At 37.6% G+C, this 26,458-nt stretch overlaps 1 protein-coding gene and 1 long non-coding RNA gene across 2 annotated transcripts in view; one reads left to right on the top strand and one right to left on the bottom strand.

Moving 5' to 3' along the window:
- The window catches only part of LOC126375491 (transcription factor SOX-5), a 414,266-nt gene that overhangs the window by 91,572 nt on the left and 296,236 nt on the right, over nucleotides 1-26,458 (top strand). The gene's annotated exons all lie outside the window — the stretch shown is intronic.
- LOC126375614 (uncharacterized) lies at nucleotides 19,961-23,186 on the bottom strand. Its single transcript, XR_007567625.1, has 2 exons — nucleotides 21,233-23,186; nucleotides 19,961-21,032 (listed from the first exon to the last, which is right to left on the bottom strand). It is a non-coding gene; the product is annotated as an uncharacterized LOC126375614 (long non-coding RNA).

The following is a 26,458-nucleotide window of genomic DNA, read 5'->3' as shown; positions in this document are numbered from 1 at the left end:
ATTTCTAGGTAACATACGCCTAACAACGCCAAATTGTAACAAAACACCAATAAAGCATAAGTAAACAAGCATAAAATAGTAACAAACTTCAACCGCAAGCTACGAACACTAAACAGCCTGCCATAAAAAAGAAATCTTGAGAAGTGGCCTGCACTATAGATGCGGTCTTGTAAAAAATTATGTAGAAAGTGGTATGACAACGCGCACACATGACCACTCAGGTTGATTAGGTTGCTCTGTGAACCGTGCGAGTGTGTGCGCACCTTTATAGAGATACTAAAAGTGGCCTTAGATACGGAAGTTTTAAAAGTAATATTGTTGCGGTATTATATAATTATTATTGGTACATACGCAAAATCCGGTTATAGGATGGGTGACCACTAAAAAAAAAGTTTTCATCTCGAGCTCCTCCGTGCTGCGGAAGGCACGTTAAGCCGTTGGTCCCGGCTGCATTAGCAGTCGTTAATAACCATCAATCCGCACTGGGCCCGCGGGATGGTCATCAGATCCTCCTGCGTGCCCGAACACCTGCACGCAGGAGGATCTGATGAGCGCTGCAGATAGCGCCATACTTGTTGCCAAGTTTTGGCCGATACTATTTAGTTTGCCATCGACACAATAAGAAGAGATATACACACATGCATGAGGAGCTCGGTGGCGCAGCGGTGAACGCGCTCGGTCTGCGATTGTTGAAGTTAAGCAACTTTCGCAAAGCCGGTCATAGGATGGGTTACCACTAAAAAAAAAGTTTCCATCTCGAGCTCCTCCGTGCTGCGGAAGGCACGTTAAGCCGTTAGTCCCGGCTGCATTAGCAGTCGTTATTAACCATCAATCCGCAATGGGCCCGCGTGATGGTTTAAGGCCCGATCTCCCTATCCATCCATAGGGAAGGCCCGTGCCCCAGCAGTGGGGACGTTAATGGGCTGATGATGATGTACATACACAAACATACAAAAACTCGCGCTTATTTCCCACAGGGGTAAGCAGAGAGTATGGAATTCCATTTACATCGCTGACACACTTCTCTTGCTTCCTCCACATTCATCAATCGTTTCATACACGCGCGTTCAGAGTAGATCGTACTGAACCTTTTCTAAGGACATCTCCAATTTGGTACGTCCTTCTAGGTCTTTCTCTCCCATTATTATTTAGGTACTGGATAATTGGAGATGTCCTTAGAAAAGGTTTAATACGATCTACTCTGAACCGGCGTGCGTGTATGAAGCGATTGATGAATGTGGAGGAAGCAAGAGAAGTATGTCAGGATCGAAGCAAATGGAATTCTATAGTCTCTGCTTACCCCGGTGAGAAATAGGCGTGAGTTTATGTATGTATGTGTACTGGATACTAAAATTGTGAAGGCATTGTTTGAACAGCATTAGGAGAATAGATTATAATTATTCATTATTAAGCCAAGTTGCAAACTATTATGACAATCGACGGTAACAAATCATAAAATCGTTTTATAGTGGAAAAAACGTGCGCTTTTTTTAAAAAAAAAATCACATTATGATGTGATTTTGTTCATTAAAACTTCGATTTAATTCAGTAAATTTCATTCCGTATAAAAATGAGAACACATTTTTTTGAAACTAACTTGCCTATGCAAGGTTTTGTTAACAAAAATAACATTCGAATGTGATTTTTCAAAAAGACAAGAGAGAAAGTTGTAAAGTGATGTCAATCTAGTTTTTTTTTTTATCGAGGTACCTCGTAAAAGGCGCAAAATGTATGTAAAAAGAGCTTCATTAATTACCTAACTTTCAAGCAGATAAGACCAGAGTACAAAAAAGAACAATTTGTAGAAGAAAAGCAGCCAATGCCCTTACTATTAAAGACTTAAAAACATTCCCGAGATCGCATTGCTGGTTGTACGGTCACAAGTACTAATAAGTATACACTTTGAAACCATGTCACATTAACTGTTTTTGACAAATTCAAACGTAAATCTAATTAAATGTCAAATATGATAGTGCGACAGGGTTCTAAAGTGGGTATAATATTGCTCATGACTGTACCTGCATTAAAATCCGATAATTTAGACGATATGCCAAGGAAGACGCCAGTTCAGCATTATGAGCAATATGGAGTTATATGTGGTCCAGTGGTTGAGCGTTGGACTCACGATTCGAGGTCCTAGAATCGAAACCCGGTGGGGACATATCACACAAATTACTTTGTGATCCCTAGTTTGGTTAGGACATTACAGGCTGATCACCTGATTGTCCGAAAGTCAGATGATCCGTGCTTCGGAAGGCACGTTAAGCGTTAGTCCCGGTTACTACTTACTAATGTAAGTAAGTAGTCGTTACATGAGCCATGTCAGCCTTTGGCGGCTCAATAGTAACCCTGACACCAGGGTTGATGAGGTTGGTACTTCACCTCACAAACCGCACGATAGAAGAAGTATATGAAATTATATTTATAAGAGAATAGAACGGCAAAAAGGCCTAATCACGAATTTCAATAACAGGAACATTCGATAGATGGCGCTGATAGACAAGACTAGAAGATAAAATCGTCGGCGGTAATAATAATAACGTTTAACTGGACAATATCCGGTGTTGCATATGACTGGTATTATAATAAAGCTGGTCTGTGAGAGTTTTATACTCCATAACAAGTAGATACTTGCTATCGACACGTTCATTAACGTATTTAATATTAGTAGTGTGAGATAGAAAAGAATCGATCGACCTAATATCGACTAATACATCACTATGCTAATGAATGTCACAACACTAGCTTACGTACTTTGATTGATCTAATTCTTACCGCGCATTGAGAAGATTGTTAATTGTTATCTTATTGAAATATCTATGTACTTACGGAAATAGTCCTTCTGTTGAATAGTAGGTACTATATTAATCGATCGACCCATATTTTCAAAGTTTCCAGTGAATTTTTCAAACAAAATCTTTTAATTATTGAACCTTATTCTAAGAAATACGAATACAGCAAAAACACTATTTACTGATGAAAGTAAGTAGTCGTTACATGAGCCGTATCAGGGGCCTTTGGCGGCTAAATAATAACCCTGACACCAGGGTTGATAAGGTTGGTAATTAACCTTACAAACCCACACGATAAAAGAAGAAGAAGAAGCAAAAAAAATGAACGAAATCGAATGAACGAGCCAATCTCAAGTTTTACTCCATCATACGCGAGAATATCATGTGATTTCCATGATTTACAATACAATACAATTTACTTTATTGCACTTAAAATAATTACAATCAGTTTGGGTACTACCAAACTGCGGCCGGCGGCCTAGCAATCTCTTCCAGGAAACCTTTATGTGTGACGTCAGACGCCATACGATTGAAGACGCCGTTCTATGCTAGATGCGATAGATCGTGTGGTGACAGTGACGTGGCTGTCCCGGAAATGTACCCACTGTGGGAACGTTTCCGGGAGTAAAGGCGCAAAACTATTGTAAAAAAAAGAGCTTTATTACCCAGCGTTTAGGCAGACAAGACCAGATTACAAGAAAGAACAAATTCAAAAAGAAAAGCAACCAGTGTACTATTATATAGAGTATTTACAAAAGGAAAATTCCCGGAAATGGCACTTCACTGGTGGCGACGCAACCACAGTCGCGCCACCAGCAAAATGTCGTAACTCTATACTGCCAGAGGGATTGTGGACTCTAACATGATGGACTAATGTTATGGGCGATAGGCTGATCCCTTATCACCGTAAGGTTTATCTTATCCAGCTTACGACATCGTATCAACAGTGGCTGCAAGTTGTCTTTGATTACTTGTGGCTCTGCCCACCCCATTAGGGATTACGGGCGTGAGTTTATGTATGTCTATACTCCCAGTATTTATTTAAAGTGTAAAAAAAGTAGTCATATCCAGTAATTCTTTAAAGCTACAACCAAATGTAAGTTAGCCACAGCCTATTTTACTGTTACTTTGTAAAGAGATATAACGCGCTTAAGGATTATGCACACTTCACAATGTACTACATTGTACTTTTAGTGATAATTTGTAAAATATGTACTGGTCGTGTTTGAAATTCACTGTATTGCAGAAGACAATATAAGAGAGGAGCTCGGTGGCGCAGCGGTTAACGCGCTCGGTCTGCGATTGTTGAAGTAAAGCAACTTTCGCAAAGGCCGGTCATAGAATGGGTGACCACAAAAAAAAAGTTTTCATCTCGAGCTCCTCCGTGCTTCGAAAGGCACGTTAAGACGTTGGTCCCGGCTGCATTAGCAGTCGTTAATAACCATCAATCCGCAATGGGCCCGCGTGATGGTTTAAGGCCCGATCTCCCTATCTATCCATAGGGAAGGCCCGTGTCCCAGCAGTGGGGACGATAATGGGCTGGTGATGATGCAGAAGACAATTGCCTATCGTGATATAAGGCGATTTTCACACGACGCGGATTTCGTAGCGGTGCACGCGTTGTAGGGCGGTGTTCATGTGGTAGATACCAGCGGATTAGGTACATACCATTTCATAAGGTTAAATCAATCCGAGTAACGATTGAGACCACAATTTTTTTACCTGCATTGAAATAAGCGTTTCTATTACAAGTTTTTGTTAACAAAAATGACATCCAAACTTAAGTTTTCCAAAAAAGCGTTCTTCTTCTATCGTGTGGGTTGTGAGGTGGAGTGCCAACCTGATCAACCCTGGTGTCAGGGTTACTATTGAGCCGCCAAAGGCCCCTGACATGGCTCATGTAACGACTACTTACTTACTCACATCAGTAAGCAGTAACCGGGACCAACGGCTTAACGTGCCTTCCGAAGCACGGATCATCTTACTTTCGGACAATCAGGTGATCAGCCTGTAATGTCCTAACCAAACTAAGGACCACAAAGTTATCTTTGTGATATGTCCCCACCGGGAATCGAACCTAGGACCTCCGGATCATGAGCCCAACGCTTAACCACTGGACCACGGGGGTCGTTAAAAAAGCGGTAATCCCTGACTACTTGCTTTTTTTAATTGATTGTAGGCTCAGGTTATATGCGATTAACCTACCAAATAGTTTATCATGTTCTTCTTATGTTATATTGTCGGCCAGTTACCTTAAAAATGACCTCCAACATTTGCAGAGTTGGCAGATAGATCTAAAAGCTATTTTTGGTCATTATCCACCGAGAAATCAGAAGACGTAATAATTGAAAAATAAAAAATAAAACATAAATATGCAATTTACTAAAAAAATATTCTGATAAATCTTAAATTTATTCCTCGAATCGATTACTTATATAAAATTAAGTAAAAGGAAAGCGAGCCATAAAAACATTAGCAGCCACATTCATAAACATAAAAAATGGCGGCTCTATACATAAAACAAATGACAAAAAGTTTTATGACCTAAAAACAATTTCTCCCATATTAGTGGTAACCTTTGCCACGCAATATTTCTTCTCTTTAATATCCAATTCTATTGCCATTAAAATAACGTATAAAATTAGCTATGGGCTGGTTTATTTTATTTTTTAAACTTATATTATTATAGGCTGAGCACTAAGAATGTTAATCCTCTATAAAAAAAGTTTTATGACAAAGTAGTTTGTAAATCATTACTGGATTTACTTACGGAAAATTAAAATTTATTAGCCATGGGAGCGAAATTGACATTTTTTTTTTCTTTAATGTTTATTTAATTATTTTACTCTACGTGTGGACCCCGGCCATTATAATATGCATTAAGTCCGTTGTACTATTCATTGATTTTTGTTTTTGTATCATTATTTTCTTTGTTTGCAATAAAGCATTTGTAAATATTATCTGGAGGTCCCGGGTTCAAATCCCGGTGGGTATCCCCACCGGGATTCACGAAAATCACTTTGTGATCCCTAGTTTGGTTATTGGACATTACAGGCTGATCACCAGATTGTCCGAAAGAAAGATGATCCGTGCTTTGAAAGGCACTTTAAGCCGTTGGTCCCGGTTACTACTTATTGATGTAAGTTAGTAGTCGTTACATGAGCCATGTCAGGGGCCTTTGGAAGGGTCAATAGTAACCCTGACACCAGGGTTGATGGGGTTGGTAATCCACCTCACAACCCACATGGTAGAAGATTAAATTATAGTCTGTACTGTAGTAACATTATATGACATTTCCTATTGGGGTAGGCAATGGCCACGACATTCCACTTTCATCAAACTTAACCTGACCTTTCTTTAATATTCTCAATTGACCACAGCATATTCGCCAACGTATGACTTACATCAATAAATATTGCAATTAAATGGCAAGCCATGGTAATCCATCTTAGATTCCCGTAGACAGGGTCAAAACGACCACAATAGAAAACAAAGAATATGACAGGTGAATTACTGACGAAGTACATGCGAACATAGAGAGTTAATACTGGAGACGCAACAAAATTATAATTGTATCAGTACTAGCTTATACTCGCGACTTATCAATGATGTATCGCAATAAAATAAAAGTGCAAAATCCATGCCAGAAAAGTACATTTTTGTAGTACTTGGCTTCTGATAAAAATACAATCAGACAGAGAGGAGGCAATAAAAAAAATAGATCGAAACCCAGGATAAGATATAGAGTAGCTATTGACTGCAACATAACCAAATTCCACGCGGACAATTCGTGGTCATCTGATATCGACCAAGGGGAAGATCTAAGCTAAGGTGGGTGTGTATTGTGAAAAAAGACATGGAGAATTGCGGCCGAAGACGATGTCCAGGATAAGACAAAGTGGAAGAAGAACAGCAGAAGAGCATACCCCGGCGCAAAATCAAGGGATTCACGCTAGAATGATGAAGAAGAAGAAGATAACCTGACATCCCGGTACAAAACAATGCAAGTTATATAAAAACCTACACCATGTGTGTCTCCACTCCTTGATGTTGTTCAACTATGCCAGGCGGTGACCTATTCGAGTCGAAGACCTATTCCACCATGAACTGATGACCAACCTCCAGTAATGGAGAGACACGACAAGAAGAAGAGACGTATCACTTCCGAGTCTAGCCTTAAACCGAGGCTCGCCCCCAACTGAGCACCCTCAGGCCTGTTGTCTTAAATTTCGTACCGGGTGAGAACGTCAGCGCTCCCTTTTTTTCCAACCAAGTAGTTAATGCGATGTGCGGCATATCTACAATAAATAATTCACGTAAAAAAAAAATACGCTACGTATCCAAATTCGCTAATAGATTGAAAATATCGCTGAGCACTATAAAGGAGAACCACTGACGATCTGTCATCGATATAAAGTGACCTCACGATTGTTTCAAATGATTGATGTTAGCAGCTGTCGGGTCGTGATGATGTGAGGGACAAGCGATAGGCGAACTAAACATTGTTTTGTTATTATATAACAAAACAAAACACAAACAAAAAAACACAACAAAACATTACTTTTATACATAAAACAAAAAGCTCCCCTGTTAAAAACATTGTAGATATATATATTGTTGCTTATATACAAAATATACATCAAATTAAATAAGCAAATACCAATTACAAGCTACAACAAATAATTATAAAACACTTATTACAAACAAAATGTGCAAGACACTAACAAAAAACGAATTTGGATAATCACGCTGAGAATCTGATTATGATTGTACATTAAGACACATACATACATACATACATAAACTCACGCCCGTAATCCCCAATGGGGTGGGCAGAGCCACAAGTAATCAAAGACAACTTGCAGCCACTGTTGATACGAAGTCCAAAGATGGATATGATGAACCTCACGGTGATAAGGTGTACATTAAGAAATATAATTATATTATAAAATCGAGAATTGTCAATGAATTGGTTACCGGACCTGTCAAATCTTTAGGTAAGGTAAGTAGACCGTGTGACAAACGGGATAATGCTAGAGAGGATGATGATGAGAATTGTCAGTTTAATATTTCCTGATCCATATCGAATCAACAAGACAATCTAAATGTTCATTTACCATGTGAAAGTGTGTATGAAATTTCGAGTCTGATGTTTTTGTATTGTTAAAATTTAAGGTAACAGGCCTGATGGCACCAAATTGGGCGCGAATCTCGGCTTAGGGCGTTGTCTGAGGATAATATTTGAAATAATTAATCAACCATAGCAGTTCGATAGCGATAAGCGGTGAATGAGGGAAACAGTCAACCACGCCGGCGGGTTCGGTATCAGGGTTCTGTAGTGTTTATTGTCGCGAGCTGAGGTCGTGTGTGATGTCCTTTTACAATAAATAATTTCTTTCTTACTTCCTTTTTTTTTTAATTTTAGTCGAAATGATCAAATTCCTTCCTAATCGCTCTTGACTCGTACCATACTATTAAACACAGCGTGCTAACACTGTGAAATCAAACTATGTTACGACTAATCTAGCCATCCAACCATAACACCATTACTTTAGCAATACTGAACGCTAATGAGCTTATATAAAGTATACTTAGAATTAAATAAAAAAGTACATCTATTGCAAGATGACCTAAGAACCGAGGTTTCTGTGCGTCTTATGGCGAGTAAAATCAGTAAAATTTAATCTAAAGTCATCATCATCATCATCAGCCGTATGACGCCCACTACTGGGCATAGGCCTCCCCCAAGGATTTCCACGACGATCGGTCCTGCGCTGCCCGCATCCAGCGGCTTCCCGCGACCTTCACCAGATCGTCGGTCCACCTTGTAGCGGGCCTACCCACTGAGCGTCGTCCGACACGTGGTCGCCATCTAAAGTACTTACCGTTAAATCACGTTGTACTCAACCTAAGGTAGCGGGTGTCCGAATATATTTGCTGCACAGCGAAAAGAAAGTAAGATAAAAAGAAATAAATATAAATTTACGTTATAAAAGGACGCCATGCACAGTAACAAAACTAAAAGTTACACCAAATCTATCATAGAAGGATTATGTCTTTAAACTGACAATGTTTTCCGTCCTAGCTTTCCATAAATCATTGTAAAATAATAATTAGATAGATAGATACCTAGATAGATAGATACATAAAATCTATATTTAGGTTTAAGACGTTACATTAACTACTTAATAATATTTGCGGGTACTAGCTCGGCTGATGTGGTATCAACCCATGTTATGGTAGGCAACATGACGCCGATTTTCAGCCTTTTTTTGACGTGACTTAACTACTTGGCCGGACAAATGGGGAGCGCTGAAGGCTCTCACCCGGTACAACGTGATTTTCAGCCAGACCCTTAAAAAATAATACAAAAAACTTAAACTACTTAGTAACAAAACCATTATCAGCAACAGACTCTGTGCTATTCAAAATAAAAACATTATGGTTAATTTCGAGTTGTTGTGTAAAAGTAGACAATAAATTTAAATTGCGCAACAGGTACAACGACCTTATAAAATCAAAACCCCGCTAACGACTACAACAAGAAAAGAAATAACACAACAAACTTACCTATTGTCCATACAAACGGATTAATCTTATAAAAAAAACACAACATTTTCATTTTGTTCGGGTGCTAATGACAATATTATTATAAAATGGACATGTTGCAAAATAATATGTTATTACTGACAATAGTTTCTCGTTTTGTTAATTCGACGGTCGCGCTGGCCCGGTTGTATGAATGTACGGTCGGCACAAAACAAAAGGTGGAACAAACATGATTGATGAAAAAATAAAAATTAAGCTCACGACTAGTGATGGGCGGGGAAAGAAAACATTGGGTGGGAAAGAAAAAATATCGGGAAAAACGGATGTCTTCTTCTACTTCTAATCCTTGTATCCCCTGTTGGGATGTATGGCTTGAATAACAGATTTCCACTCCTCGCGATCTTTTGCAGTCTCTGTAACTTGCTCCCATGATATGCCGCGAGTTTTTAACTCTCAGTCAACCGAGCGTCGCCAGGTCTCTTTGGGCCCCTTTTGCGTTTTCCACGCGCACACCAGGTGCAGCTCGTCGGGACGGATGCTCCACAGGTCTTCTAAGGACATGGCCAATCCACCGCCAAAAATGGGTGTGCTTTGGATAAATTTAAATTAACGGTTAATTAGCTATACTGAACTTAGAATAATAAGTCGATGGAATCATGAATACTTATAGGGGTCTTAATGGTTGATTCACGCCTAATTTGATAACCAATGGCATCAAAACGAATGCCTACCAAAAATAATTTACATTTAGAAGTAAACCGTTACTTTTCTACCGTTTAATAGTTAATACTCCTTTAATATTCATGCAAACTTTTTCTCACCAAAACCAATTTATACGAAGTAATTTTTCAAGTTATTATGACCAGCGGCGTTCAAACTGCTTTATTTCAAATTTTGTTAAAAAAAAAATGAAGATTCTCCTTTCTCTACCAATTATATTTAAAATATTATAAATGAATGCTATCAATCTGATCTGCTATAATGAAATTCATGCGCGTACGATGCTACTTGAATATATTATAGAACTAGATACATATATAATATTTGGATATTATAATTACTGCTATTAAATTTATAGATTTTAGTAGCGACCGCCTGTGGCTCTGTACCCATAGGTTGTGGATTGAAGCAATATTTTTAACTTATGAAAGTTTAGGCAAAAGTAATCTTCTTTTTTTGCGTGTAAGTTTAGATTAGTTTTTTTACAAAGTTCACTGTTATCTAAAATATATTAGTAAGTATGCGTGATCTGTGAACTAAAGCTGAGGTCTAGAAGACTTTATTACTGCTTCACTGCTAACGTTATTAAAGAATTGTATTTTTAAGTCATCACCAATTTAAGAGCCGCGCTCCAGCATTCTCCATGCTACTTTTTAGGGAAAAATTGGACAGTCGTTTCCCTCATGCCTTCCGTCCCGCAGTACTCTGTCTGACGCAATTTTTTTTAAGTAAATAGGTATAATGACGTCATGAATATGTAACATGTTTTGTAGATTATTAGTTTTCTAAAGCCACCTTTTCTACTGACCGTACTTTCTAAACCGGTGGTACAATCAACAAATCAGAATACAATCCGACAATTAGATTATCGAAGTACAGATTGCCTAGTCATCGCGAGTCAATTGTCCGTGGGCATCAATAAAATCTTTGTCGGTAGCACTGCTGTTTTGTTGACCGTACTTTGTATGGAGCAAAGGAAACCGCTAGTCATCCAAGTAAAGAGTTTTTTATTGATTTCTGATTTTAATGTGGAAAATTTTGATTGTTACGTGTTGGTGTTTACGGTGTTGCTGTTTGGAAAAAATCTATTATGTTTCATTTCGGGGATTTGATCGTTGGTATTTTAGTAATTGTTATATCCGTAATCATTGAGATGAACAAACATTTTGGGTTTTCCAGACTACTAAATCATGGATTAAGTATAATATTGATTGATAATATGATTAATAATCATTTATCGTGTAGGTAAAAAGTTACATCATTTGGACATTTTATTTATAAAACATCACTGAATTCGCACAATACTTCATCAAAATCTTAAGAACAGCGGTAAAAAAATTCCATTGCTTTTAGCAAACAAAAATATGCTAAATGTACCTGATCATCTTTATTATCATTCTACTTAGGATGAATAGGAATGAGAATGCATTAAAAGATGTAAAATTATGAAGGTATTTTTAATATGTTAGCAAAATTTTGCAGAATTTCAAAATTTGGATAAATTACGATTTCTAACTAAATCGCTGCAGGCTTACAATAAAATTAAATTAAGGCGACTATTAGTTACAACACACGTTATATACGTGAGAGAACAACATTTAAGCATTTACCGATGATCTAATAACACTACAAGATTTAGAAAGTGCTAATGTTATAAAAAACAATAACATCTTATTAGACGAAAACTTAGCTTAGAGCAACAATAAATTTTGCATTTTAATATTACATAACACTAATAGGTGTAAAGCGCAGGGAATCGAACCGGCTGACCCCGGGGTCGCGTACTATAATTGATTTACGCCGCACTGGAGTATGCATTAACATAAGATAATGCTTAACCTTTGACATGCGTTTTAAAATTTCACATTGCCAGTCTAACTAGACATCTGAGAGTTGAAGATGAGGATTGTCTGGAGAAAGATGAAGATGAATGAAGTGTTTATTCTGATGGTGGTAATAAACAATTAGAAACTAATCATGAAGGATAAAAGGATTACGAAAACAATATATAAGGCGAAGGTTGTTGGTAGAACTGGCAGAGCAAAACCTAAGAAGACATACGTTGACCAAATTGGAGACGGTTTTAGAAAAGGTTTAGTACGATGTACTCTGGATCGGTGTGTATGAAACGATTGATGAATATAGAAGACGCAAGAGAAATGTGTCAGAATGGCAGCGAAATGGAATTCGTGACCTAACCTCAATTAATAAAAGGTTCTCGGGCGATTGTATATGGAAAAAAAAATAGGTGTGCTACTCATACCTCTCCAGGATAGAAGAATTTGCGATAGTGTTAGGGTAGGTTAGAGTAGGTTAAAAGAAAAAGCGAATGAAAAATGACAAATACAAAATTCCCCATAATTGTTCTCGCTCACTCACAATATGATTCTTGATAGTCATCTCAAATAATTCCCTGTTCCAGAACCATTTTCTATTTGAGAAAAAAATAAAACCTACGACGATGAACATAAAATATCAATTTTATGTTTCAAGCCTTTCCTTTTTTGCATGTTAAAACGTAACTATTGTCTGAAATTAAGAAATGTTGACGGACTTTTTAATACATCATAAAGGCAACGTGTCAAAAATTTGATGTTTTTGAGTATGTATTGATAATTAATGAATTGGCATTGTTAAAAGTTCTCCGATATCCTAGACGGTTTAACAGCTACAACAACTCCTGTTAGAATAATAGGCATGATCACGTCATATGTAAAATAAAAGATGAAGTCACCACTCAATTGGTCAATATTTAAAAACAATAGCAGGATCTTCTGTTTTTTTTTATATTGTATCTGCTATTTTATCGCGTAAATGTTCGTGTAAAAACCTGTAAAAAGACAAGTAAACAGGTCTGTGACATTTAAATGACATCAATCTATTGAGCAAGAGATCCCTGAGCGTCCCCCATTTGTCCGACCAAGTACTGAATGCTATAGGAGGAAAAACATTAAGTCCCGTAAAGAATCAAAGAAACCTGCATCGAACACATGACCTTAATCATAGTGAGCGTACTACTAACTGAACTAATCTTCATAATTATTCATCCTCAAGATTTATACAGTCAGACGCTTAACAGCTGTAAGTGAAGATATGAGAATTCTCAAGGGGTCAAATTACATTGGATGGTTCATGAACTTTTTATGCCCAGACAATGGTTTGTGACCTCTAGAATGGATGTTGAGTACTTGTTGAGTTATTGTTTATTTTCTTTGTGCGTGTGTGAGTGGCTTTTGTTGGTTTGTTATTATTAACACGCATTAAGATTTCATTATCGTTTTTATTGGTTTCACAATCTTTAAAATTATATTTGATGTCATGATTTGTAAAGAGTTTTTATCGTTATGGTACTGAGTATTAAATTGTCATTACAAACGTATAAATCGTATGTCTAAGCTGTGGTTATAGAAGTTAAACTTAAATTATATATGATAGATGTAGATATTTCCTTTGTAATTGAGAAATTGTATGAGGAAATTATGGGATCGTTACAGATAGCTCCAACCAAGACATTCTTCTTCTTTCGTGTGGATTGTGAGGAGGAATACCAACCTCATCAACCCTGGTGTCACGGATATTATTGAGCCGCCAAAGGCCCCTGACATAACTCGTGTAACGACTACATACTTACATCAGTAAGTAGTAGCCGGGACCAACAGCTTGACGTGCCTTTAAAAGCACGGATCATCTTACTTTCGGACAATCAGGGGATCAGCCTGTAATATCCTTACCAAACTAGGGATCACAAAGTGATTTTTGTGATATCACTTTATGATCCCTAGTTTGATCACTTTATGAGACCACCGGGATTCGAACCCGGGGCCTCTGGATCGTGATCCCAACGCTCAACCACTGGACCACGGAGGCCGCCCAAGTCATTGGTTGTGCAGATTCAAATAAAGTGACGGCCTCCGTGAGCCAGGTGATTAAGCGTTGGGCTCACAATCCACACGTCCTGAAGTCAAATTCCAGTGGGGTCATATCACAAAAAACTACTTTGTGATCCCTTGTTTAATAGGGACATTCCAGGCTGATCACCCGATTTTCTGAGAGTAAGATGAACTTCGGTTCAGAGGGCACGTTAAGCAGTAGGTCCCGGCTATTATGATCTATGTGAGAAATTAGCTGCACGAAATATACAGTATATATTATTTAATATTTTATAAAATGACTGAATTTATGAAACACAAATTTTAACATCATTCAACACAAAATATCTGTATTGCTTATTGGATATGATATATTTTAAAAATTTAAAATAATATGATGCACAGTTAATTGTACTTTTTCTTACCTAATTGTATCATTTCAATGACGTAATAAACCAATGAACTAGATGTATCATTATGATAAAATATTATGATTATTATTATTATATTGGTAATGATACTGTATGTTGTTTTGTACTAAATAATAAAATTTAATAATAAAATTTTTAATAAAACTGATAGCTTAAATCTAAAATATTATTATTATAGTTTTGAATAAATTCTATTCTATTAATGTCGGGAATTTGCAATGGATATTATCAATACATACATGTCATTGTGATTTCTATCTTCAGTATCTTCAACAAAGTTTCTAACTTAAAGAATATCAAAAAGATCTTTCGATCAATAAAATGAAAGAAAACGATAAATACGCAAGACAATAAAGTACAAAGAAATTACGTGACGGACCATAACATAACTGAGCAGCTGGAATCCGTCATATATGAGTTAATTGTGAAAGTTGCTTAAACAAAAGGCAAAACAAATACGCACAAAGGTGGAACATGCGACACTGAGGTGGTCCCAACAATAGAAGACCACCACAACGAAGTCTGGACACACACACAGTTTTCTTGTTTGATTAGCGTCCACAGTTGTTGTTTACCTTACCAAGCAATGCATATTCATACCGGCTCGGATTTCCAAATAGAGACAGATGAGGTGTTTTGTGCGCTGCTTGAAGAATACGATTTTCACCTTTTTTGACAGAAAACATTGTTTACAATGTGAGATTGTCTTCGCGAGAAATTGATATCTTAAGTCTTGATTTAAACTTTATAGATTTGTCTACATTTAGATAAACAGGTACTTACTTTTGGCTTTTTTACTGTAAATCTGTAGGTTTTACTAAATATTTGGCATTTTTTAAGGCAAAGCTTGATGTTTGATAAGGTACTGGATATTTAAGGTTATGAACCTTTGAAATTTTTTTTCTTGTTCTTATTACTGAGATTTTATTTCGTCTACAATACAGTCAAATAAAAATGTTTTCTATGTGTCTATTGAGATCTTTGCCTTTAATCATACCCTCATTTCCGGATTTCATAGTAGCACGTATAAAGGTGACAATGCTGTCATTATTTACCATCGTAGTGTTGATCTTAGCTTCTCACATCGTCGTTAACATTGTTTGTATGTCTGTATGTTCTCTTCTTGCGTAATTGAGACCGATTGTGAAGAGCGCTCACGTATCGTCAAGTAACTCGCTAACATACTCTGTTCACTCGCTCTGCTCGTTCGAACGCACTCAAAACTCGCATACTAATGAGTCGAGTTTAAATTTTAAATAAGTTATTGTTGAAGTTTGTACAGGAATTGCCTATTTTACAGTTAATTTGCGATCAAAATAGCAACCTCATAGTAGAACTTTCCTTAAGTCATCATCATTATCTGGCGTATGTTTATCAAATGACGTATGATTGTCATAAAGCGATATTGAAATGACACATACAAAATGAAAATACTACAATACAATTTTTACATTCACATTAATGAAAATGTTTAATGAATGGTTATATTATAAATAAATAATCACCTGGTAATATTTTCTATCACGACACAGATATACTCGTAACTATTACATAACAAAACATAAGCCAACGACGATATCCCAACCCAATGAGTTAGTCAGAGGTAAATCCATCGCAATATGAACAAAGTACTTACACTTCACCAAGCTTTCTGTTAGACCAACGTGATAGGTGGTGAACGTGAAGATAATAATTATTCAAATCAAATCAAATATACTTTATTGCACAGAACTACATTTAAACAATCAGACATAACACATGAATACAGTACAATTTGGGTGGCCTTATTGCTCTAAAGCAATTTCTTCCAGGCAACCACCAAAAGGAAATAAACATTTACAAACAACTTGGTGCAACAAAAAATTAATACCTAAAAGTAAAACTAAAGTTAACATAACATTATTCTAACTAGGTAACTACTTTACTGGTATCTTTCACAATATTCATTTTATATTTCTCTAGGATTCAAACATGACACAATATCTGCATCTTAAAACCTGTAAATCAAGAAGCCAGACATTTCTAGCTCTTAACCGGATCCAAATCTATTTTGTTCTGTACGTCAATGACTCTTGAGTTTTAAAGTGCAAAACCTAACAATGTGAAATCGTCATTTTCTTAAGGTCAGCAGTTGGCCATTATGAATGGTGACCACTTGTCAATTTTTAGGTGTGACACGTCTATTTGAAGTGTTTATTCTGTGGTTCTTTACACAAGGTGGTTTTTGGCTGTGATTTCGCTAAATACTTATTACTGTTAAATTGTTAGGCACTTGTGAATTCAATATTTTTAGAAAATGATTGTTCGTCCTTTGTATTATATTGTTCCTTTTGCATTTATAACTTTTAATTTAACATTTTAATATATTATCGATTGGTTTCATCGCAATATTTCTTTTATCGAACGATATGCTATGCTCGAGGATATTAAAATTATGATATAATTAGAGACGGCTCGAGGTTTTTTGTTTAAAACCTATTAAGGTGCCTGGTAGATATTGCTACTTAGCAATAACACCGCCTAATGTACTCTTTCCATTTCTCTTTTGTTTTGTGTATCTGTATTTAATGTACGTGCAATAAAGTGTTTGTTATGTCATATTATATATTTGATTATTTTTTTTCTTAACCTTTAATGTCTCACTTCTTCTTTCTTGTAAAGCTTAAGTATGATTCATCAATGAATGCTAATCTAATTTCAGAGGTATGGGCTTAACGGTATTGAAATCAGTATCTCCAGTTCCAAGAATAGTGTTGTACCAATCACCTGTAACAGTTTGATTTCAAATAGCATTATCTTACTTTGATGGCAATAATTTATCGCCACCAAACAAATTGGCAAAAACAAAACAACTTATCATCCAACGTGAGAAACGCGAATCGTTTCATTTAATACCTACTAAGTATACCAACACGTACATCAAACACAATGTTATCAATCATATTAAAAACCCAATTGATGATAAAGCTCGGTTTATCGAATATCGATTAATATCGCCTCTCAATAGAAACATCAACTGTCAGTCGGATTGAAGAATTGACGCGGGTTGATTGCTATTGACCTAGCCCCTGCAGCGTAGGTTACAAATCGCGCTTGACGCGACAAATATCGCGGGCTTCGTCTAATAAACGTACCATGCTTTTCTAAATATATTGGCTGAAGTCCGCGATATGTGTCGCGTTGTGCGGGATAGCATTACTCAAACAGCGGGTGAGAGGCGGGAATGTTTAGTCTATTATGACGGAAGCAGCTTAGTGTGAGTATGGCTGTTTTCCTATTTTTTCTTTTTTGTATCCATAGAACTCCTATCTTTTCAGACGTAGCATAAATGTTTTTTTTAATTTCTAGAATTGAAATAGGGGTTTTGATAGATAGCCTCTACCATATATAGCCAATTTACTTATCTAAAATGAATTTAATACTTAAATAGTTTTATATCTTATTATAATTGAAAATTAAATTATTAATAAAAACTACTCAAAGGCATTAAAATGCCGCTTTTATTTAATATCTTTTTAACCATCGGTAAATTCAAATTCAAATTCAAAAATGTAACATAGTTACACTTTGAATCGTCAATTTTTACATAACGAACGTCTCATCCGCCTAAAACTACTGCAGCTTCTCACAACCTGTATAGCCTATTGTTACAAGTGCCTATTAGGAAACATCTTAGCTAATACAAAAGAGATTATTAATGTTATTGAGTGTGCACTTATGATAATCGGATTATAATAATCAAGTGCACGCTTAATTAATCTGGTCATAATCAGATTACTGTTAAGGGCGCTTACAGTACAGACCACAGACGATGATGTCGACAAACGTCGTTGCCATGTCGTCAGCCAATCCCTTGTGATAGTCCATTATTTGCAATTCTGATGGTTTCGTTAGCGAGCTCGGGAGGCGGTTACGTGAGAAGAGGCATGATTCGCGCTCCGGGTCGTTTTTGGTACAGCGCATTTCACTGGCTGTTCAACGTGGAAATGCGGCCAGTTTAATGGGTAGCTTTGAGCTGGAAGCGGTTCGGGGCGAGCTTCTGGAGTAGGTAGATTTGGACGAAGCCTATTGTGGTGTTGTTTTTGTTTTTTGACGAAGTATGATTTCAATATTATTATAATTGAATAAAACATAACATGAATATTAACAGCCTCCATGGTCTAATGGTTAGAGCGTCAGGCTCACGATCTGAAGGTCCGGATTCGATTCCCGATGGGGACATGGTCGAAATCACTTTGTGAGACTGTCCTTTGTTTGGTAAGGACTTTTCAGGCTTGAATCTCCTGATTGTCTGAAAAAGTAAGATGATTCCGTGCTTCGGAGGGCACGTTAAGCCGTTGGTCCCGGCTATTAGCCGTAAAAACACCACCACCAACCCGCATTGGAGGAGCGTGGTGGAGTATGCTCCGTACCCCCTCCGGTTGATTGAGGGGTGGCCTGTGCCCAGCAGTGGGGCGTATATAGGCTGTGAAATTAATATTGATTATTATTAAGAAAACTTTATTTATGATTTGTTTATTAACATACTTAGTAACACAAAAGTATGTCCATCGAACATTTTAGCCGCTTCAACGGTTGATTAAGAGTTTTTGCCACCAATCAAAGCTTTTTTAATAGAAAAACCTTCGGTTCAGGTCAAAGGTCCAACATTGTTATCAAAAATTGACGGATACGAAAATATTTTACCATTATTCATTATTACAATAGTTAATCTAATGCTATTAAATATTTACGTCAATCTTCTACTTCTTTCCATCTAAGGCCATCCTGGCCTTACAAAGATTAATAATTTAAGAGGTTTTGAATCACGAGCATAGTGAGTGATTTTAACATAGAATACTGAGGGTCTAAACGGTCACATTGTTGCAATTCATGCAGGGTATTAGTGACATCGTAACGAATACTCAGGGGGATGCTTCAGTCTATGATACTGAGTTGATATCAAGTGGAATTTTCCGTCGCAATTTTATACTTTTGTGATAGAAAATACCACTTGATATTAACTCAAAATAGTGAACTGAATCATCCCTCTGAGTATTCGTCTCAGTAAACAGCCTCCGTGGTCCAGTCGTTGAGCGTTGGGCTCACAATCTGGAGGCCCCGGGTTCGAATCCCGGTGGCAGCATACCACAAAAATCACTTTGTGATCCCTAGTTTTGTTAGGACATTACAGGCTGATCACCTGCTTGTCCCAAAGTAAGATGATCCGTGCTTCGGAAGGCACGTTAAGCCGTTGGTTCCGGTTACTACATACTGATGTACCTAAGTATGTAGTCGTTACATAAGTCATGTCAGGGGCCTTTGGCGGCTCAATAATAACGCTGACACCAGGGTTGATGAGGCTGGTATTCCACACGATAAGAAGAAGATCCCCCTCAGTATTCGTCACTATGTCACTAACACCCCGTACAAGAACGTACGGTCACGAGTACTAATATGTATACACTTTGAAATCATGTCACATTAACTTTTTTGACAAATAACTTTATTTTTTTTATTTTATTTACTTGTCGTAACAGTGGGGTCGGTCGTAACATCATCATCAGAATGGAGGGTGGGCGTTTGAAGAGTGGGCGTTAGAAGACAATAATGGCCGTCATCAGTATCACAATCATTTTATTTACTTCCACATAGTTTTTGTATCACGATTAAATAAAGTCACAGCATAAGGTACACACTCACGGCAACGTCACGGTATTCGTAACGGTTACACAGTCTCTCGTTTCTAGCGCGCATAAGGACGTTAGCGCGAAGGGGCCCTCCACCACCCATGGTTCCAACATTCGGACCGAATCATCGGGACATGTGAACGTACTTGCTAGGTGCTCTTTTCCGATCACACTTTCTTGACGTCCCTACAAGTTATAGGTGAGCGACTATAGCACTCCACGTTCCGATCGTAATTATTCGATACGTCCGCTCAAGACGATGGTTCGCGGTAGACTGCCCGACTATAACGGCAGTACACGTCCTCTCGACACGACGACTCTGTAGTGACTCCCCCGACTTCACGCAGCTCTGGCCGTACGCCACCTTTCGTCGGAGCGTTGCAACTTCATAACGGAAGTGATGTAACTTCATTTTATTTTCCGATTTGATCAATTTCTCTTCTTAATTCATAACTAACGCCGACACGGCCATCCTGCGTGACACACGTCCTCGTGTGTTAATCTGAAACAATATACCACAGCACAGTATCCAAGTTCGCTCGGTCATTCCTGACCTGACATGACACTCTATAAAGGACTCGTCCGAGCTCTATTTGTGACTCTACATGAGCTCCACTTGTGACTCTACATGAGCTCTACTTGTGACTCTACATGAGCTCTACTTGTGACTCTACATGAGCTCTACTTGTGACTCTACATGAGCTCTACTTGTGACTCTACATGAGCTCTACATGAGACTTCAGTACACATACCCATCAAGTGGATTTCCAGAGTGCATCACCACATAGAGTAAACAATTTGAAAGAATGCCTCAATCAACAACTAATGATAAAAAAAAAAACAAAAAGTATCTTAGACTGTTCATTATACACACACATACACGGGCACATAAATACTCGGTTATAAGTCAACATTAGCAACCATTTGCCACTTTCATAACAGACCATCATTGGTCAACTCAACAAGGTAATCATATACCACTAAAACCAGGTCCCCATGGACCTAAACAATCACCACACCTCCAGTCGCACACCGCGCCCTGAACAGCCTCTAACGGGACTGCAGTTACGACTACGCTGGAGCCACAGTGCACCTTAATACTCGGTGATAACATTGGCAACCATTTGCCACTTTCATAACAGACCATCATTGGTCATTTCCACAAGGTAATCATATACCACTAAAACCAGGTCCCCATGGACCTACACACTCACCACACCTCCAGTCGCACACCGCGCCCTGAACAGCCTCTAACGGGACTGCAGTTACGACTACGCTGGAAATGCAGCACAACAACAAAAGAGAAAATAACAATACCAAAGTATGTGTGCCGTGTAACATCTTATTCACTCTCTAAATCAGTAACATTTAACTCAGAAGGCAATTCGCTTCGAGGCATTTTTTCCAAGTCTATTTCACTTAATCATAATCCAAATCATTTTACTTCGCAATGTTTACTTCACTTCACTACGAGTTCCAATTTAACTAAAGTTAACTAAAGAGAACTTTCTGCACTATATTCATTTGTATCTTATTAAAACTTCCCATCTCTCAAATCAGGTAAAACAGATACGACTCACCAGGACTTATAAGAATTTCCAATAAAAGATCAACCACTGGTCTTGTGACATGGTTTAGGTCTTCAACAGCAACAGCGCAGCAAGTCCGGCCGGTATACAACGCGCTGCCATGATGTCGTCACTTTACACGGCTACAGTTCAGCCCGCGCCATTTTCATCCCCGCTTGCAATCCACCAATTGCCGAACCAAGTTATAACATGAAACAAAAGAATTCACTGTATTATCGTATTCACAAGACTTTCTTTCAATCAGTTTAAAAAGATTACAATAAAGAATGTTGAATATTGAAAGATTTGATGAATGACGGTAGATTACAAAACACGTTATTTAACGAGGCTTAATTATCATGTCATGATTAATTTCTTTTTGCTTGGAGTGCGAAAATACAACTTTAATCACGCAGGTTAAGCGTGTCTACACCAATTCGAAATATTTTTAGACCAAAATACAAAGATTTGACGATGATGAAAACAGATTGGAAAACGCGGTATGATTGAACGGATTGACACAATATTTCTCGTCAATTTTCTTTTTAAACAAACGGGAATAGTAATTTCCTAGTTAATTTTAAATCAATTTCCTCATTATTAGAAACGAAAATTCACCCAGCAATGAAGTCAATAACAATAAGGTTCCAGTATGAAAACGACTCACCGTAATTACAGTTTCCAAGTTGAGGTACCATAATTTCCTAACACGACTGCACACATTACGGAAATATTGTGATGTTCACGCCATCATATCTCACGGCATGTAGTGATGCCGATCATTAACAAGGTCCAGGTCACTTCAAATTCAGGTCCATCTTCAATGGACACTACATCTTCATCACGTGATCACACGAATGTGATAGTCATCATAATCTTCTTCTGATTGTGATAATCGAAACTTGCATTGTCTTGTTGTGAACGTCGCATCACATTGTCTTCATCCAAGTTCACTAATCCCGCTTCTGATGTCGTAACAGTGGGGTCGGTCGTAACATCATCATCAGAATGGAGGGTGGGCGTTTGAAGAGTGGGCGTTAGAAGACAATAATGGCCGTCATCAGTATCACAATCATTTTATTTACTTCCACATAGTTTTTGTATCACGATTAAATAAAGTCACAGCATAAGGTACACACTCACGGCAACGTCACGGTATTCGTAACGGTTACACAGTCTCTCGTTTCTAGCGCGCATAAGGACGTTAGCGCGAAGGGGCCCTCCACCACCCATGGTTCCAACATTCGGACCGAATCATCGGGACATGTGAACGTACTTGCTAGGTGCTCTTTTCCGATCACACTTTCTTGACGTCCCTACAAGTTATAGGTGAGCGACTATAGCACTCCACGTTCCGATCGTAATTATTCGATACGTCCGCTCAAGACGATGGTTCGCGGTAGACTGCCCGACTATAACGGCAGTACACGTCCTCTCGACACGACGACTCTGTAGTGACTCCCCCGACTTCACGCAGCTCTGGCCGTACGCCACCTTTCGTCGGAGCGTTGCAACTTCATAACGGAAGTGATGTAACTTCATTTTATTTTCCGATTTGATCAATTTCTCTTCTTAATTCATAACTAACGCCGACATACTTAAAACAGGGTTCAGACATAATTTCTTAGTATAAGTAACGCATTATAAACTTAGTCTAGTGTTCACTAGTATCTGAACTAGGCCGAGCCTGTATCTCAGATACTAGTCCCTTCCTTGTGTACAATATAAATACAATGCGTAACAAACAGAGTGAGTATAAAGCGCAGTATATGGACCAGGAAAACAATAAGCAAGCATCACAAACATAGAGCATAGAGCAACAGGGACCTCCTTGGTTCATCACAAACAATCATCAGACCATTCTTATTTTACTGTCACAAACAAATTTTCAACCTTGTCATAGTTCTGTTGTTTTAGCCAAACTGTCAGTATTTGCTTACACGTGTAATAATTTTGCGGATTATAGTAATAATTTTTTTAAAACAAAGTAAAACGGTAAGTCTCATTAAATATCAAATATGATAGTGCGACAGGGTTCTAAAGTTGGTACATGATATTCCTCATGACTGTACAAATAGCCAGAGTGTTAGTGACACAGTAACGAATAAAAACGGTGATTTTTTTTTTTACTTGTGACTCTTGTAATGTTTTCGACCTAGAGAAAAATCAGTGGATACAGATACAGCCATGAGCAATACAATGTACCCACTTTAGGACTGTGTCGCACTAACATATTTGACATTTAGTGAGACTTACAGTTCCATTTGTCAAAAAAGTTAATGCGACATGGTACCAAAGTGTATATATATTAATGCTCGTGACCGTACATACATACACATACATAAACTCACGCCTATTTTCCACCGAGGTAAGCAGAGACTATAGAATTCCATTTGCTCCATTCCATTATTTTTTTTCCATTTGGATGCAGATCTACAATATTAATTATATTTTACTCAACAAACAGTGAAACTATAGTGAACCACAGAGTAATACTAGACCAATAAATAAATTAATCATAACGATCAATTAGGAAGATTGCGGGCGATTGAGTTGGTTCACTTTCCGTTTGAGTAGAGCGAGTAGTGTATTAGACACGGCAATAAATTTAATAACCTTTATAAGTCCACCCTTGTAAACGTCCATTTCTTGTTTGTGATGTAACTAGTTGTTAAGTGCAATAAAGTATATTTAATTCTGACGGACGAAACTTAAATTTAATTTAGTTTGATAGCTCTAAAATAATGATGTCCTTTACTTACGATAAGTGCAAGAAAGAGATAGAGCTAGTTTTAGAACTATATTATATTGATATCTGCCAAAATCGATTAGCGCACGGCTCCTTACCTATCGAGAGTTTTGAGCGAATTTAATACAATACAATACAATACAAAAACGCTTTATTGCACATATAAACATAACACTAAAAACAATTAGAAAAGTGACAAGACGAGTATAATCGGCGGTTATAACTGCAATAAGTGTAAAAATATTAATTCATTTATATAATCACGTGCATTGGCTGAGATCCTGGGTTCGAATCCTGATCGAAACATATCACAAATATCGCTGTATGATCACTAGTTTGGTTAGGATATCACAGTCTGATCACCCGATAGTTCGAAAGTAAGATAATCCGTGCTTCGGAAGGCACGTTAAGCCGTTCGCACCATGCGCAGTTGGCTGGAAGAGCTCTCTTATAGATAAGCCCAACTTTTGTAGATATTTTTTGTCGTTGTTAACTAGACTCATCATCATCAATTTAAGAGCCACGCTCTTGTCGGTGCAGCATTTTCTATTCAAGTCTATCAAAGGCCAATTCCTTGACTTCCCTGTAAGACACGACGTTAACCTTTTCTTTAATCTGTTAACTAGACTATGTGTAAGTACAATAATAAATACTTACTGTCTCCTCTATACCTTCAATAACTCTACGCACCGAATAAAAAACCAGTTATCTAAGAGCAGGTAGACATTCGATCGATTGTTTTGTGATTTCCCAACCGTGCCCAGAAGTGGGCGTATTGCGAATCTCGGTACATACTCCATTTGCATATCAAATGGCCTCTAACGGTCATTGTAGCGTTCGCAAATTAGTTTAGCCCAGATATCAGAGTAAATAGTTTAAGCTTGAGTCACAGATGTAGGTGGAGAAATTATTATGTGTGCTTAATTTTTTAAGCGTTTTCGTTAGTGTGTTAGGAGCCGTGGTGATTATCACGTGTTCAGCGATGAAGGAAAACATCGTGAGGAAACCCACATTCTCGAGAAATGCGTTGTATTGGGGTGGCTTTCCCTTCGCGGGTTAGGTCAGACAGGCAGTCGCTTCTGTAAAAACCTGACCTGTCATATCTTCAGGTTAGGTAAGCGGACCCTGTGAAAATCGGATAACGCTAGGGAGATGATCATAAAACCATGTTCTTCTTCTATCGTGTGGGTTATGAGGTGAATTACCAACCTCATCAACCTTGGTTTAAGGGTTTTTTTTGTTGGCTTTCGGAGGCTCAATAAAATGACGTTGAAAACAGCCTGCATGTTTTAGTGATTAGAGCTTTGGGCTCACGATCTGGAAGTCCGTATTTGATTTCCGCTGTCATTGTTGAAATCACTTTATGAGACTGTCTGTGGACTTTGTTTGGTAAGGACATAAGTGACTTGAATCTCCTGATTCTCCGAAAATGTTAGATGATTCCACGCTTCGAAGGGCACGTGTTGGAGTTTACTTCATTACGTATTTCACAAGAAAAGTAAATTCATTTTACTTAGTGGGAAGGCTCATTTTCTGTATTTATGTAATTAAGTACACTTTTCATTAAATTCATATCCTATACTAAAGGTTGCCTGGAAGAGATTGCTACCTTAGCAGTAAGGCCACCTGTTGTACTACCAATTTAATTATAATACTAATGTAGTAAGAATACGGAAGAACAGTAATCACACTTATTTATTCTGGTATCAAGAAAGTAACACTTAACTTGGTAAACACGTCCGATGTCGACAAGGTCCCCAACAGAAGAGAGCGTGTATCAATCCGTCCGATTTGACAACCCCATTCTTGTGTTGCCATTTATAGAAAAATGTCTTATAACTGTCAACGATCTATTTAGCCTAACACTAATGTATTTTTAATGTGATTTAAGTGGAATGAAGAGTTATGGTATTGTATAATAAGTGAATAAATGTTATTTTCATGCCATTTTATCATTTCATGTAATGTATAATGTAGATTTGCCCAGGATGGCATTCAATGCCTGTCCGGACATCTCATGTCCATTTTTACCACGCCAGTCGTAATTTCGCAAACAAACCGATCACCTTGAAACAAATCCAGTTCTAACAAGTCGTTCTACATCTCGAATA

Source organism: Pectinophora gossypiella, chromosome 19 (assembly GCF_024362695.1).
Source record: "Pectinophora gossypiella chromosome 19, ilPecGoss1.1, whole genome shotgun sequence".
Classification (NCBI taxonomy): domain Eukaryota; kingdom Metazoa; phylum Arthropoda; class Insecta; order Lepidoptera; family Gelechiidae; genus Pectinophora; species Pectinophora gossypiella.
This window is presented reverse-complemented; position numbering and strand designations above follow the sequence as displayed.